Below are 12,692 nucleotides of genomic sequence, written 5' to 3' on the forward strand. Positions count from 1 at the left end.
AGCCGAGATGGGTTTCTTTGCTTGAAATGTTCAGACAAGCTTAGCTTGTCCACATCCAGTGCTAGAAGGTGAAACGCAGAGACAGAAACATGTTCTGCTAATTCTGTGTAGTTCTTCTGATATTTTTTAGAAGCTAAGATGGGTTTCTTTGCTTGATATGTTCAGACAAGCTGAGTTTGTCCACATCCAGCGCTAGAAGTAAAAACACAGAGACATGTTCTGCTAATTCCGTGTAGTTCGTCTGCAATTATTTAGAAGCCGAGATGGGTTTCTTTGCTTGAAATGTTCAGACAAGCTTAGCTTGTCCACATCCAGTGCTAGCAGGTGAAACGCAGAGACAGAAACATGTTCTGCTAATTCTGTGTAGTTCTTCTGATAGTTTTTAGAAGCTAAGATGGGTTTCTTTGCTTGATATGTTCAGACAAGCTGAGCTTGTCCACATCCAGCGCTAGAAGGTAAAACACAGAGACATGTTCTGCTAATTCCGTGTAGTTCGTCTGCAATTATTCAGAAGCCGAGATGGGTTTCTTTGCTTGAAATGTTCAGACAAGCTTAGCTTGTCCACATCCAGTGCTAGCAGGTGAAACGCAGAGAAAGAAACATGTTCTGCTAATTCTGTGTAGTTCTTCTGATATTTTTTAGAAGCTAAGATGGGTTTCTTTGCTTGATATGTTCAGACAAGCTGAGCTTGTCCACATCCAGCGCTAGAAGGTAAAACACAGAGACATGTTCTGCTAATTCCGTGTAGTTCGTCTGAAATTATTTAGAAGCCGAGATGGGTTTCTTTGCTTGAAATGTTCAGACAAGCTTAGCTTGTCCACATTCAGTGCTAGCAGGTGAAACGCAGAGACAGAAACATGTTCTGCTAATTCTGTGTAGTTCTTCTGATATTTTTTAGAAGCTAAGATGGGTTTCTTTGCTTGATATGTTCAGACAAGCTGAGCTTGTCCACATCCAGCGCTAGAAGGTAAAACACAGAGACATGTTCTGCTAATTCCGTGTAGTTCTTCTGCAATTATTTAGAAGCCGAGATGGGTTTCTTTGCTTGATATGTTCAGACAAGCTGAGCTTGTCCACATCCAGCTCTAGAAGGTAAAACACAGAGACATGTTCTGCTAATTCTGTGTAGTTCGTCTGCAATTATTAGAAGCCGAGATGGGTTTCTTTGCTTGAAATGTTCAGACAAGCTTAGCTTGTCCACATCCAGTGCTAGCAGGTGAAACGCAGAGACAGAAACATGTTCTGCTAATTCTGTGTAGTTCTTCTGATATTTTTTAGAAGCTAAGATGGGTTTCTTTGCTTGATATGTTCAGACAAGCTGAGCTTGTCCACATCCAGCGCTAGCAGGTGAAACACAGAGACATGTTCTTCTAATTCTGTGTAGTTTTTCTGCAATTATTTCAAGCAGGTAAGTCTGACTTTAGTCAACAATGAACCAGTTTTAAACAAGCATTTCCACAGTGTAATAAAGGTTTCTGTTATGTCCATGTCCTTGTTATTGGGTGTTCTCAAAAGTGATGTGTTCCCTTCGATAGCTCAGTTGGTAGAGCGGAGGACTGTAGATTCATAATGTCAGAAATCCTTAGGTCGCTGGTTCAACTCCGGCTCGAAGGAGGTGCTTTATGTTTGTGTCCGACTGACAAAACAAGAAGCCGAGATGGGTTTCATTGCTTGATATCCAGCGCTAGAAGGTAAAAGACAGAGACGTGTTCTGCTAATTCCGTGTAGTTCTTCTGATATTTTTTAGAAGCTAAGATGGGTTTCTTTGCTTGATATGTTCAGACAAGCTGAGCTTGTCCACATCCAGCGCTAGAAGGTAAAACACAGAGACATGTTCTGCTAATTCCGTGTAGTTCGTCTGCAATTATTTAGAAGCCGAGATGGGTTTCTTTGCTTGAAATGTTCAGACAAGCTTAGCTTGTCCACATCCAGTGCTAGCAGGTGAAACGCAGAGACAGAACATGTTCTGCTAATTCTGTGTAGTTCTTCTGATATTTTTTAGAAGCTAAGATGGGTTTCTTTGCTTGATATGTTCAGACAAGCTGAGCTTGTCCACATCCAGCGCTAGAAGGTAAACACAGAGACATGTTCTGCTAATTCCGTGTAGTTCTTCTGCAATTATTTAGAAGCCGAGATGGGTTTCTTTGCTTGATATGTTCAGACAAGCTGAGCTTGTCCACATCCAGCTCTAGAAGGTAAAACACAGAGACATGTTCTGCTAATTCTGTGTAGTTCGTCTGCAATTATTTAGAAGCCGAGATGGGTTTCTTTGCTTGAAATGTTCAGACAAGCTTAGCTTGTCCACATCCAGTGCTAGCAGGTGAAACGCAGAGACAGAAACATGTTCTGCTAATTCTGTGTAGTTCTTCTGATATTTTTTAGAAGCTAAGATGGGTTTCTTTGCTTGATATGTTCAGACAAGCTGAGCTTGTCCACATCCAGCGCTAGCAGGTGAAACACAGAGACATGTTCTTCTAATTCTGTGTAGTTCTTCTGCAATTATTTCAAGCAGGTAAGTCTGACTTTAGTCAACAATGAACCAGTTTTAAACAAGCATTTCCACAGTGTAATAAAGGTTTCTGTTATGTCCATGTCCTTGTTATTGGGTGTTCTCAAAAGTGATGCGTTCCCTTCGATAGCTCAGTTGGTAGAGCGGAGGACTGTAGATTCATAATGTCAGAAATCCTTAGGTCGCTGGTTCAACTCCGGCTCGAAGGAGGTGCTTTATGTTTGTGTCCGACTGACAAAACAAGAAGCCGAGATGGGTTTCATTGCTTGATATCCAGCGCTAGAAGGTAAAAGACAGAGACGTGTTCTGCTAATTCTGTGTAGTTCTTCTGATATTTTTTAGAAGCTAAGATGGGTTTCTTTGCTTGATATGTTCAGACAAGCTGAGCTTGTCCACATCCAGCGCTAGAAGGTAAAACACAGAGACATGTTCTGCTAATTCCGTGTAGTTCGTCTGCAATTATTTAGAAGCCGAGATGGGTTTCTTTGCTTGAAATGTTCAGACAAGCTTAGCTTGTCCACATCCAGTGCTAGCAGGTGAAACGCAGAGACAGAAACATGTTCTTCTAATTCTGTGTAGTTCTTCTGCAATTATTTCAAGCAGGTAAGTCTGACTTTAGTCAACAATGAACCAGTTTTAAACAAGCATTTCCACAGTGTAATAAAGGTTTCTGTTATGTCCATGTCCTTGTTATTGGGTGTTCTCAAAAGTGATGCGTTCCCTTCGATAGCTCAGTTGGTAGAGCGGAGGACTGTAGATTCATAATGTCAGAAATCCTTAGGTCGCTGGTTCAACTCCGGCTCGAAGGAGGTGCTTTATGTTTGTGTCCGACTGACAAAACAAGAAGCCGAGATGGGTTTCATTGCTTGATATGTTCAGACAAGCTTAGCTTGTCCACAACCAGCGCTAGAAGGTGAAACACAGAGACATGTTCTTCTAATTCTGTGTAGTTCTTCTGCAATTATTTCAAGCAGGTAAGTCTTACTTTAGTCAACAATGAACCAGTTTTAAACAAGCATTTCCACAGTGTAATAAAGGTTTCTGTTATGTCCATGTCCTTGTTATTGGGTGTTCTCAAATGTGATGCGCTCCCTTCGATAGCTCAGTTGGTAGAGCGGAGGACTGTAGATTCATAATGTCAGAAATCCTTAGGTCGCTGGTTCAACTCCGGCTCGAAGGAGGTGCTTTATGTTTGTGTCCACCTGACAAAACAAGAAGCCGAGATGGGTTTCTTTGCTTGATATGTTCAGACAAGCTTAGCTTGTCCACATCCAGCGCTAGAAGGTAAAACACACAGACAAAGATATGTTCTGCCAATTCTGTGTAGTTCTTCTGCAATTATTTAGAAGCCGAGATGGGTTTCTTTGCTTGATATGTTCAGACAAGCTGAGCTTGTCCACATCCAGCGCTAGAAGGTAAAACACAGAGACATGTTCTGCTAATTCCGTGTAGTTCGTCTGCAATTATTTAGAAGCCGAGATGGGTTTCTTTGCTTGAAATGTTCAGACAAGCTTAGCTTGTCCACATCCAGTGCTAGCAGGTGAAACGCAGAGACAGAAACATGTTCTGCTAATTCTGTGTAGTTCTTCTGATAGTTTTTAGAAGCTAAGATGGGTTTCTTTGCTTGATATGTTCAGACAAGCTGAGCTTGTCCACATCCAGCGCTAGAAGGTAAAACACAGAGACATGTTCTGCTAATTCCGTGTAGTTCGTCTGCAATTATTTAGAAGCCGAGATGGGTTTCTTTGCTTGAAATGTTCAGACAAGCTTAGCTTGTCCACATCCAGTGCTAGCAGGTGAAACGCAGAGACAGAAACATGTTCTGCTAATTCTGTGTAGTTCTTCTGATATTTTTTAGAAGCTAAGATGGGTTTCATTGCTTGATTGTTCAGACAAGCTTAGCTTGTCCACATCCAGCGCTAGAAGGTAAAACACACAGACAAAGATATGTTATGCCAATTCTGTGTAGTTCGTCTGCAATTATTTAGAAGCCGAGATGGGTTTCTTTGCTTGAAATGTTCAGACAAGCTTAGCTTGTCCACATCCAGTGCTAGCAGGTGAAACGCAGAGACAGAAACATGTTCTGCTAATTCTGTGTAGTTCTTCTGATATTTTTTAGAAGCTAAGATGGGTTTCTTTGCTTGATATGTTCAGACAAGCTGAGCTTGTCCACATCCAGCGCTAGCAGGTGAAACACAGAGACATGTTCTTCTAATTCTGTGTAGTTCTTCTGCAATTATTTCAAGCAGGTAAGTCTGACTTTAGTCAACAATGAACCAGTTTTAAACAAGCATTTCCACAGTGTAATAAAGGTTTCTGTTATGTCCATGTCCTTGTTATTGGGTGTTCTCAAAAAGTGGTGCGTTCCCTTCGATAGCTCAGTTGGTAGAGCGGAGGACTGTAGATTCATAATTTCAGAAATCCTTAGGTTGCTGGTTCAACTCCGGCTCGAAGGAGGTGCTTTATGTTTGTGTCCGACTGACAAAACAAGAAGCCGAGATGGGTTTCATTGCTTGATATGTTCAGACAAGCTTAGCTTGTCCACATCCAGCGCTAGAAGGTGAAACACAGAGACATGTTCTTCTAATTCTGTGTAGTTCTTCTGCAATTATTTCAAGCAGGTAAGTCTTACTTTAGTCAACAATGAACCAGTTTTAAACAAGCATTTCCACAGTGTAATAAAGGTTTCTGTTATGTCCATGTCCTTGTTATTGGGTGTTCTCAAAAGTGATGCGTTCCCTTCGATAGCTCAGTTGGTAGAGCGGAGGACTGTAGATTCACATCCAGCGCTAGCAGGTGAAACGCAGAGAAAGACATGTTCTGCTCATTTGTGTAGTTCTTCTGCAATTATTTAGAAGCCGAGATGGGTTTCTTTGCTTGAAATGTTCAGACAAGCTTAGCTTGTCCACATCCAGCGCTAGAAGGTAAAACACACAGACAAAGATATGTTATGCCAATTCCGTGTAGTTCTTCTGCAATTATTTAGAAGCCGAGATGGGTTTCTTTGCTTGATATGTTCAGACAAGCTTAGCTTGTCCACATCCAGCGCTAGAAGGTAAAACACAGAGACATGTTCTGCTAATTCCGTGTAGTTCTTCTGCAATTATTTAGAAGCCGAGATGGGTTTCTTTGCTTGAAATGTTCAGACAAGCTTAGCTTGTCCACATCCAGTGCTAGCAGGTGAAACGCAGAGACAGAAACATGTTCTGCTAATTTTGTATAGTTCTTCTGATATTTTTTAGAAGCTAAGATGGGTTTCTTTGCTTGATATGTTCAGACAAGCCTAGCTTGTCCACATCCAGTGCTAGCAGGTGAAACGCAGAGACAGAAACATGTTCTGCTAATTCTGTGTAGTTCTTCTGATTTTTTTAGAAGCTAAGATGGTTTCTTTGCTTGATATGTTCAGACAAGCTGAGCTTGTCCACATCCAGCGCTAGCAGGTGAAACACAGAGACATGTTCTTCTAATTCTGTGTAGTTCTTCTGCAATTATTTCAAGCAGGTAAGTCTGACTTTAGTCAACAATGAACCAGTTTTAAACAAGCATTTCCACAGTGTAATAAAGGTTTCTGTTATGTCCAGTCCTTGTTATTGGGTGTTCTCAAAAGTGATGCGTTCCCTTGGGATAGCTCAGTTGGTAGAGCGGAGGACTGTACATTCATAATGTCAGAAATCCTTAAGTCGCTGGTTCAACTCCGGCTCGAAGGAGGTGCTTTATGTTTGTGTCCGACTGACAAAACAAGAAGCCGAGATGGTTTCATTGCTTGATATGTTCAGACAAGCTTAGCTGTCCACATCCAGCGCTAGAAGGTAAAACACAGAGACATGTTCTGCTAATTCCGTGTAGTTCGTCTGCAATTATTTAGAAGCCGAGATGGGTTTCTTTGCTTGAAATGTTCAGACAAGCTTAGCTTGTCCACATCCAGTGCTAGCAGGTGAAACGCAGAGACAGAAACATGTTCTGCTAATTCTGTGTATTCTTCTGATATTTTTAGAAGCTAAGATGGGTTTCTTTGCTTGATATGTTCAGACAAGCTGAGTTTGTCCACATCCAGCGCTAGAAGTAAAAACACAGAGACATGTTCTGCTAATTCGTGTAGTTCGTCTGCAATTATTTAGAAGCCGAGATGGGTTTCTTTGCTTGAAATGTTCAGACAAGCTTAGCTTGTCCACATCCAGTGCTAGCAGGTGAAACGCAGAGAAAGAAACATGTTCTGCTAATTCTGTGTAGTTCTTCTGATATTTTAGAAGCTAAGATGGGTTTCTTTGCTTGATATGTTCAGACAAGCTGAGCTTGTCCACATCCAGCGCTAGAAGGTAAAACACAGAGACATGTTCTGCTAATTCCGTGTAGTTCGTCTGAAATTATTTAGAAGCCGAGATGGGTTTCTTTGCTTGAAATGTTCAGACAAGCTTAGCTTGTCCACATTCAGTGCTAGCAGGTGAAACGCAGAGACAGAAACATGTTCTGCTAATTCTGTGTAGTTCTTCTGATATTTTAGAAGCTAAGATGGGTTTCTTTGCTTGATATGTTCAGACAAGCTGAGCTTGTCCACATCCAGCGCTAGAAGGTAAAACACAGAGACATGTTCTGCTAATTCCGTGTAGTTCTTCTGCAATATTTAGAAGCCGAGATGGGTTTCTTTGCTTGATATGTTCAGACAAGCTGAGCTTGTCCACATCCAGCTCTAGAAGGTAAAACACAGAGACATGTTCTGCTAATTCTGTGTAGTTCGTCTGCAATTATTTAGAAGCCGAGATGGGTTTCTTTGCTTGAAATGTTCAGACAAGCTTAGCTTGTCCACATCCAGTGCTAGCAGGTGAAACGCAGAGACAGAAACATGTTCTTCTAATTCTGTGTAGTTCTTCTGATATTTTTTAGAAGCTAAGATGGGTTTCTTTGCTTGATATGTTCAGACAAGCTGAGCTTGTCCACATCCAGCGCTAGCAGGTGAACACAGAGACATGTTCTTCTAATTCTGTGTAGTTTTTCTGCAATTATTTCAAGCAGGTAAGTCTGACTTTAGTCAACAATGAACCAGTTTTAAACAAGCATTTCCACAGTGTAATAAAGGTTTCTGTTATGTCCATGTCCTTGTTATTGGGTGTTCTCAAAAGTGATGCGTTCCCTTCGATAGCTCAGTTGGTAGAGCGGAGGACTGTAGATTCATAATGTCAGAAATCCTTAGGTCGCTGGTTCAACTCCGGCTCGAAGGAGGTGCTTTATGTTTGTGTCCGACTGACAAAACAAGAAGCCGAGATGGGTTTCATTGCTTGATATCCAGCGCTAGAAGGTAAAAGACAGAGACGTGTTCTGCTAATTCCGTGTAGTTCTTCTGATATTTTTTAGAAGCTAAGATGGGTTTCTTTGCTTGATATGTTCAGACAAGCTGAGCTTGTCCACATCCAGCGCTAGAAGGTAAAACACAGAGACATGTTCTGCTAATTCCGTGTAGTTCGTCTGCAATTATTTAGAAGCCGAGATGGGTTTCTTTGCTTGAAATGTTCAGACAAGCTTAGCTTGTCCACATCCAGTGCTAGCAGGTGAAACGCAGAGACAGAAACATGTTCTGCTAATTCTGTGTAGTTCTTCTGATATTTTTAGAAGCTAAGATGGGTTTCTTTGCTTGATATGTTCAGACAAGCTGAGCTTGTCCACATCCAGCGCTAGAAGGTAAAACACGAGACATGTTCTGCTAATTCCGTGTAGTTCTTCTGCAATTATTTAGAAGCCGAGATTGGTTTCTTTGCTTGATATGTTCAGACAAGCTGAGCTTGTCCACCAGCTCTAGAAGGTAAAACACAGAGACATGTTCTGCTAATTCTGTGTAGTTCGTCTGCATTATTAGAAGCCGAGATGGGTTTCTTTGCTTGAAATGTCAGACAAGCTTAGCTTGTCCACATCCAGTGCTAGCAGGTGAAACGCAGAGACAGAAACATGTTCTGCTAATTCTGTGTAGTTCTTCTGATATTTTTTAGAAGCTAAGATGGGTTTCTTTGCTTGATATGTTCAGACAAGCTGAGCTTGTCCACATCCAGCGCTAGCAGGTGAAACACAGAGACATGTTCTTCTAATTCTGTGTAGTTCTTCTGCAATTATTTCAAGCAGGTAAGTCTGACTTTAGTCAACAATGAACCAGTTTTAAACAAGCATTTCCACAGTGTAATAAAGGTTTCTGTTATGTCCATGTCCTTGTTATTGGGTGTTCTCAAAAGTGATGCGTTCCCTTCGATAGCTCAGTTGGTAGAGCGGAGGACTGTAGATTCATAATGTCAGAAATCCTTAGGTCGCTGGTTCAACTCCGGCTCGAAGGAGGTGCTTTATGTTTGTGTCCGACTGACAAAACAAGAAGCCGAGATGGGTTTCATTGCTTGATATCCAGCGCTAGAAGGTAAAAGACAGAGACGTGTTCTGCTAATTCTGTGTAGTTCTTCTGATATTTTTAGAAGCTAAGATGGGTTTCTTTGCTTGATATGTTCAGACAAGCTGAGCTTGTCCACATCCAGCGCTAGAAGGTAAAACACAGAGACATGTTCTGCTAATTCCGTGTAGTTCGTCTGCAATTATTTAGAAGCCGAGATGGGTTTCTTTGCTTGAAATGTTCAGACAAGCTTAGCTTGTCCACATCCAGTGCTAGCAGGTGAAACGCAGAGACAGAAACATGTTCTTCTAATTCTGTGTAGTTCTTCTGCAATTATTTCAAGCAGGTAAGTCTGACTTTAGTCAACAATGAACCAGTTTTAAACAAGCATTTCCACAGTGTAATAAAGGTTTCTGTTATGTCCATGTCCTTGTTATTGGTGTTCTCAAAAGTGATGCGTTCCCTTCGATAGCTCAGTTGGTAGAGCGGAGGACTGTAGATTCATAATGTCAGAAATCCTTAGGTCGCTGGTTCAACTCCGGCTCGAAGGAGGTGCTTTATGTTTGTGTCCGACTGACAAAACAAGAAGCCGAGATGGGTTTCATTGCTTGATATGTTCAGACAAGCTTAGCTTGTCCACAACCAGCGCTAGAAGGTGAAACACAGAGACATGTTCTTCTAATTCTGTGTAGTTCTTCTGCAATTATTTCAAGCAGGTAAGTCTTACTTTAGTCAACAATGAACCAGTTTTAAACAAGCATTTCCACAGTGTAATAAAGGTTTCTGTTATGTCCAGTCCTTGTTATTGGGTGTTCTCAAAGTGATGCGTTCCCTTCGATAGCTCAGTTGGTAGAGCGGAGGACTGTAGATTCATAATGTCAGAAATCCTTAGGTCGCTGGTTCAACTCCGGCTCGAAGGAGGTGCTTTATGTTTGTGTCCACCTGACAAAACAAGAAGCCGAGATGGGTTTCATTGCTTGATATGTTCAGACAAGCTTAGCTTGTCCACATCCAGCGCTAGAAGGTAAAACACACAGACAAAGATATGTTCTGCCAATTCTGTGTAGTTCTTCTGCATTATTTAGAAGCCGAGATGGGTTTCTTTGCTTGAAATGTTCAGACAAGCTTAGCTTGTCCACATCCAGTGCTAGCAGGTGAAACGCAGAGACAGAAACATGTTCTGCTAATTCTGTGTAGTTCTTCTGATAGTTTTTAGAAGCTAAGATGGGTTTCTTTGCTTGATATGTTCAGACAAGCGAGCTTGTTCACATCCAGCGCTAGAAGGTAAAACACAGAGACATGTTCTGCTAATTCCGTGTAGTTCGTCTGCAATTATTTAGAAGCCGAGATGGGTTTCTTTGCTTGAAATGTTCAGACAAGCTTAGCTTGTCCACATCCAGTGCTAGCAGGTGAACGCAGAGACAGAAACATGTTCTGCTAATTCTGTGTAGTTCTTCTGATATTTTTTAGAAGCTAAGATGGGTTTCTTTGCTTGATTTGTTCAGACAAGCTGAGTTTGTCCACATCCAGCGCTAGCAGGTGAAACACAGAGACATGTTCTTCTAATCTGTGTAGTTCGTCTGCAATTATTTAGAAGCCGAGATGGGTTTCTTTGCTTGAAATGTTCAGACAAGCTTAGCTTGTCCACATCCAGTGCTAGCAGGTGAAACGCAGAGACAGAAACATGTTCTGCTAATTCTGTGTAGTTCTTCTGATATTTTTTAGAAGCTAAGATGGGTTTCTTTGCTTGATATGTTCAGACAAGCTGAGCTTGTCCACATCCAGCGCTAGCAGGTGAAACACAGAGACATGTTCTTCTAATTCTGTGTAGTTCTTCTGCAATTATTTCAAGCAGGTAAGTCTGACTTTAGTCAACAATGAACCAGTTTTAAACAAGCATTTCCACAGTGTGATAAGGTTTCTGTTATGTCCATGTCCTTGTTATTGGGTGTTCTCAAAAGTGATGCGTTCCCTTCGATAGCTCAGTTGTAGAGCGGAGGACTGTAGATTCATAATGTCAGAAATCCTTAGGTCGCTGGTTCAACTCCGGCTCGAAGGAGGTGCTTTATGTTGTGTCCGACTGACAAAACAGAAGCCGAGATGGGTTTCATTGCTTGATATGTTCAGACAAGCTTAGCTTGTCCACATCCAGCGCTAGAAGGTAAAACACACAGACAAAGATATGTTATGCCAATTCTGTGTAGTTCGTCTGCAATTATTTAGAAGCCGAGATGGGTTCTTTGCTTGAAATGTTCAGACAAGCTTAGCTTGTCCACATTCAGTGCTAGCAGGTGAAACGCAGAGACAGAAACATGTTCTGCTAATTCTGTGTAGTTCTTCTGATATTTTTTAGAAGCTAAGATGGGTTTCTTTGCTTGATATGTTCAGACAAGCTGAGCTTGTCCACATCCAGCGCTAGAAGGTAAAACACAGAGACATGTTCTGCTAATTCCGTGTAGTTCTTCTGCAATTATTTAGAAGCCGAGATGGGTTTCTTTGCTTGATATGTTCAGACAAGCTGAGCTTGTCCACATCCAGCTCTAGAAGGTAAAACACAGAGACATGTTCTGCTAATTCTGTGTAGTTCGTCTGCAATTATTTAGAAGCCGAGATGGGTTTCTTTGCTTGAAAGTTCAGACAGCTTAGCTTGTCCACATCCATGCTAGCAGGTGAAACGCAGAGACAGAAACATGTTCTGCTAATTCTGTGTAGTTCTTCTGATATTTTTTAGAAGCTAAGATGGGTTTCTTTGCTTGATTGTTCAGACAAGCTGAGCTTGTCCACATCCAGCGCTAGCAGGTGAAACACAGAGACATGTTCTTCTAATTCTGTGTAGTTCTTCTGCAATTATTTCAAGCAGGTAAGTCTGACTTTAGTCAACAATGACCAGTTTTAAACAAGCTTTCCACAGTGTAATAAAGGTTTCTGTTATGTCCATGTCCTTGTTATTGGTGTTCTCAAAGTGATGCGTTCCCTTCGATAGCTCAGTTGGTAGAGCGGAGGACTGTAGATTCATAATGTCAGAAATCCTTAGGTCGCTGGTTCAACTCCGGCTCGAAGGAGGTGCTTTTGTTTGTGTCCGACTGACAAAACAGAAGCCGAGATGGTTTCATTGCTTGATGTTCAGACAAGCTTAGCTTGTCCACATCCAGCGCTAGAAGGTAAAACACACAGACAAAGATATGTTATGCCAATTCTGTGTATTCGTCTGCAATTATTTAGAAGCCGAGATGGGTTTCTTTGCTTGAAATGTTCAGACAAGCTTAGCTGTCCACATTCAGTGCTAGCAGGTGAAACGCAGAGACAGAACATGTTCTGCTAATTCTGTGTAGTTCTTCTGATATTTTTTAGAAGCTAGATGGGTTTCTTTGCTTGATATGTTCAGACAAGCTGAGCTTGTCCCACCAGCGCTAGAAGGTAAAACACAGAGACATGTTCTGCTAATTCCGTGTAGTTCTTCTGCAATTATTTAGAAGCCGAGATGGGTTTCTTTGCTTGATATGTTCAGACAAGCTGAGCTTGTCCACATCCAGCTCTAGAAGGTAAAAACACAGAGACATGTTCTGCTAATTCTGTGTAGTTCGCGGCAATTATTTAGAAGCCGAGATGGGTTTCTTTGCTTGAAATGTTCAGACAAGCTTAGCTTGTCCACATCCAGTGCTAGCAGGTGAAACGCAGAGACAGAAACTGTTCTGCTAATTCTGTGTAGTTCTTCTGATATTTTTAGAAGCTAAGATGGGTTTCTTGCTTGATATGTCAGACAAGCTGAGCTTGTCCACATCCAGCGCTAGCAGGTGAAACACAGAGACATGTTCTTCTAAT

The 12,692-nt window shown here is 41.5% G+C and overlaps 9 non-coding genes across 9 annotated transcripts; all 9 read left to right on the forward strand.

The window, feature by feature from the left end:
• The first annotated feature begins 1,525 nt into the window (after positions 1–1,525).
• On the forward strand, positions 1,526–1,614 carry trnay-gua. Its single transcript is given in 2 exon segments — positions 1,526–1,562; positions 1,579–1,614. It is a non-coding gene; the product is annotated as a tRNA-Tyr (tRNA).
• A 1,015-nt stretch (positions 1,615–2,629) lies between these two features.
• Positions 2,630–2,718, forward strand: trnay-gua. The gene is given in 2 exon segments: positions 2,630–2,666; positions 2,683–2,718. It is a non-coding gene; the product is annotated as a tRNA-Tyr (tRNA).
• Positions 2,719–3,229: 511 nt separating this feature from the next.
• trnay-gua lies at positions 3,230–3,318 on the forward strand. Its single transcript is given in 2 exon segments — positions 3,230–3,266; positions 3,283–3,318. It is a non-coding gene; the product is annotated as a tRNA-Tyr (tRNA).
• A 282-nt stretch (positions 3,319–3,600) lies between these two features.
• On the forward strand, positions 3,601–3,689 carry trnay-gua. The gene is given in 2 exon segments: positions 3,601–3,637; positions 3,654–3,689. It is a non-coding gene; the product is annotated as a tRNA-Tyr (tRNA).
• A 3,947-nt stretch (positions 3,690–7,636) lies between these two features.
• trnay-gua lies at positions 7,637–7,725 on the forward strand. The gene is given in 2 exon segments: positions 7,637–7,673; positions 7,690–7,725. It is a non-coding gene; the product is annotated as a tRNA-Tyr (tRNA).
• A 1,009-nt stretch (positions 7,726–8,734) lies between these two features.
• Positions 8,735–8,823, forward strand: trnay-gua. Its single transcript is given in 2 exon segments — positions 8,735–8,771; positions 8,788–8,823. It is a non-coding gene; the product is annotated as a tRNA-Tyr (tRNA).
• A 509-nt stretch (positions 8,824–9,332) lies between these two features.
• On the forward strand, positions 9,333–9,421 carry trnay-gua. The gene is given in 2 exon segments: positions 9,333–9,369; positions 9,386–9,421. It is a non-coding gene; the product is annotated as a tRNA-Tyr (tRNA).
• Positions 9,422–9,701: 280 nt separating this feature from the next.
• Positions 9,702–9,790, forward strand: trnay-gua. The gene is given in 2 exon segments: positions 9,702–9,738; positions 9,755–9,790. It is a non-coding gene; the product is annotated as a tRNA-Tyr (tRNA).
• A 2,053-nt stretch (positions 9,791–11,843) lies between these two features.
• Positions 11,844–11,932, forward strand: trnay-gua. The gene is given in 2 exon segments: positions 11,844–11,880; positions 11,897–11,932. It is a non-coding gene; the product is annotated as a tRNA-Tyr (tRNA).
• Positions 11,933–12,692: the final 760 nt, after the last annotated feature.

The sequence above is a fragment of the Micropterus salmoides genome, unplaced genomic scaffold (assembly GCF_014851395.1).
Source record: "Micropterus salmoides isolate LMB-PRFRI ecotype aquatic unplaced genomic scaffold, ASM1485139v1 Ms_hic_scaffold_18, whole genome shotgun sequence".
Lineage (NCBI taxonomy): Eukaryota > Metazoa > Chordata > Actinopteri > Centrarchiformes > Centrarchidae > Micropterus > Micropterus salmoides.